Source organism: Pteropus alecto, unplaced genomic scaffold (assembly GCF_000325575.1).
Source record: "Pteropus alecto unplaced genomic scaffold, ASM32557v1 scaffold98, whole genome shotgun sequence".
Taxonomy (NCBI): Eukaryota; Metazoa; Chordata; class Mammalia; order Chiroptera; family Pteropodidae; genus Pteropus; species Pteropus alecto.
In genome coordinates this window covers 21,990,483-21,993,500 of record NW_006443570.1, presented here as the reverse complement: position 1 = coordinate 21,993,500, position 3,018 = coordinate 21,990,483, and the positions used below count along the sequence as shown (strand labels likewise).

The window sequence follows — 3,018 nt, the reverse complement described above, 5'->3', positions numbered from 1 at the left end:
GAGAGAGAGGGGCCAGCAGGCAGGGGGCGGGCCCAGCCCGCGTCACCCGGTAGCAACCAAGCAGTGTGAGTGTGCTGGCTGCGCGGGCGGCGCGGAGCCGAGCGAGCCGAGCCGCGCCGCACTCACTCGCACTCACACCGGCGCGCACGCCAGCCTGGGACCCCGCGCGCGCACAGCCATGGGCAGGCAAGGCCACCCGGGAGCCCTTCGTTCACGCAGGCTCGGAAGACAAGCGGGGCGTGAGCAGCGACCCGCAGGACACACACTCCTTGCCACGTTCCAGCCCGTGCCAGCCCGTGCTGGGTTCTGTTCACTCTCACAGGACACATGCAGGTGTGCAAGGACACTCCAAGCACACACGAACGTGTGTAGATACTTGATGAAAGTATCCACTGGCTTATACCCGCAGGACACACACACAAACATATGTATTCATACAGAGTTTGTTGAGGCTGTTGTGGCATGGTAAACCCCCTGAATGACACGCAAACACAGGCATAGAGGTGGTCAGGGGACTCAGGCAATCTTCCATGCCCCCAACCATGCCTAATGGGGCACACAAACACACCATAGTAGTGATCAGGGGATTCTGCACAGACACCCACACCCACACACATCTAGTGGAACGCACAGCCACACTCCTAGGAGTGCAGGCATAGGCTGCTCACACACTAGCAGAATGAGTACATCAGCTGTCCAAGGTCATTGCTGATACAGTCTGTTCACACTTTCTCTCAGGTCACATACAAACACACACTCTGTAATCTCAATCTAGTACCTTGCTTGTCCAATGAGTAGTTTGAAGGGACCCATGGGGACAGGGTGAATGAGAACCTTGATCACAAGCTGTAGTCAGAAGGCAGGTGAGGGCAGGCAGGGCCTGGGCAGAGGAGACCTTCCCAGAGAGTGATAGATGAGAGGCAAGGTGTGGTCTGCCCACTGGCTCTGGCCTCCCACATGTTCAGATAACTAAACAAATCCCAGACAGCCCAGTCCTGGCTGCTGTCCTGCTTTCCGGAACAGAGCTCTGTTGGAAATGGCTGCTGCTCATACACGTGTGTCCCCACAAAGCCCTGGGAACGGACTGAATCCTGTTTACTTTCTGGTTTCTACTGACATCAGAAATGCTTATCTTCTTGGCTGGGTCCCTTCCATGAGTCTGAATGAGGGGTCCCAAGCCTGTGCCCCTCCCTCTACCATAACCTCTGTGGAGGAGTGGGGAGCAGAGAGAAGAGAGAGAAGGCCTTGCCCTCATCACTTCCAGCTGCATCGTTCTGATAAATCATTTGATCTCTTTGAAGCTCTGTTTCTTCATCTGTGAAATGGGGCTGATTCAAACCTCACAGCCTTATGGTGAAGCCCCATCTATCACTGAGCATGACAAATAAGAGGTGTTCAATAGGGTTGGCGTTCTCTTCTCCCTTTCCTTGGGAGATGAGACTCACTGTTGGGAAATGATGGAGATGCCTAGACCCCATCAGTCATGTTGTACAGGGTGATAATGGTCACTACCCACTATTGAAAACTACAATATACTGTGTCAAGCATGTTTAAAGTTGTCATCTCATTTATTCCTATACTATCCCATGATGTAGGCAGAGTTTACTGTTTCCATTTTGTAGTGAGGAAATTAAAGCTCAATGGCTTGGCCAGGGTGACTGCTGGCTGGTGGCAGAGCTGGCATTAGAACTCAGGTGTCTTGAATTTTCGAGGCTTCCACGTCCCCTTCCCCTTCTTCCCCCCCGCTACTGAGCTCCAGGGGTCAGAGCAGGGGTTTTACGCAGGTGAAACCTTGTTCCCTAAACCTTTTCCTGAGGCTTCTTGGAATGGGGAGCCCAAATTGAGGAGGAAGAAGAGGAGAAGAGAGAGAGGGTCAAGAGCCCTCAGGAGTTACAGTGGGAATGAACCAGCCTGGGGGCTCCCTAAGGACGATCTCGGATCCTGATGGGAGGAAAAAAATCAGCCTTCCAAGACTCAAGGGCCAAGGGAAGGACAGGAGAGCCTAGAAGCCTAACACAGTGGGTGTCTCATTTCCAGGAATGCTTGAGGGGATTAGTCCTTTAATAGGCACAGAATGACTTCTTTTGTGCCAGAGGTGGCTGCATCACTAAATAGTTATGTAATGACACAGAGTATTAAAATACAGATGCTGAACTATCATTTCATAATTCTTTCACTTGAGGAGCAAGAGAGTGTTGTCATTGTCTTACGGATAGGGAAACTGAAGCTTCAGGAGGTCAAGTAACTGGGAATGAGAGCCTGGATATCCTGACCCCTGACCCTGTGACCTTTGACATCAAAGCTACATCTCACTGGGGGTAGGGACAGAAGGGGGCTCACAGCTCCCTCCTGGCCTCTTGACTTTCTGTGGGTCTGGCTTTTTGGAGGATCAGCTCGTGGCTCTTGGCTCTGCAGTCTCTGGCTCTGGGGAGGGTATAGAAGAAGTGGGGTAGAGGGCTGAGACTCTAAGGCACAGAGCCAGGAGACCCTATGATGCCCGCTGGAGAAACATGGGGGCGTATGTGGGGCCAACCTCTGGCAGGTGGTGGAGTCAAGAGCCACTCTGAGGTCTGAATTCTTCCACCTATGAGTCTAGCAGAGATGGGGTAGGGACCCTGGAGGGGTAGAATTAGCGTTATCTGGGCAAGTGTGCAGTTTCTAGAAAGAGTATGGGTTGTGGAGACAGATAGACTTGGATTAAAAAACCAGGGTCTCCCTCCTCCTAACTCTCTGACTTGGGCAAGTCACTTAACTTAGGTCCTCAGTCTCACCTGTGGAATGGGGGAGGCCACGAACAATCTCGTGAGAACCGAAGAGGGAGATGGCTAGAAAGTGCATAGTGCAATGCCTGGCATGCAACAGGCACTCGGTGAATTGTAATTCTCTTGTCCTGCCTTTCCAGTGCAAACCATCATCATATGCCCTATGCCTGCTTTAGTTTCTCTACCAGAGAAGTGCCGTTAGCTGTTCTCTCCCTGTCTGCTGCATGGACCAGGTGAGGATGCTGGGGGGCGGGGA

General features: G+C 52.4%; 1 long non-coding RNA gene across 1 annotated transcript in view; it reads left to right on the top strand.

Moving 5' to 3' along the window:
• The first annotated feature begins 15 nt into the window (after positions 1-15).
• The window catches only part of LOC112473117, a 7,006-nt gene continuing 4,003 nt past the window's right edge, over positions 16-3,018 (top strand). The window contains exon 1 of the long non-coding RNA XR_003043909.1: positions 16-2,995. This is a non-coding gene — a long non-coding RNA (uncharacterized LOC112473117). The remainder of the gene's footprint in view (positions 2,996-3,018) is intronic.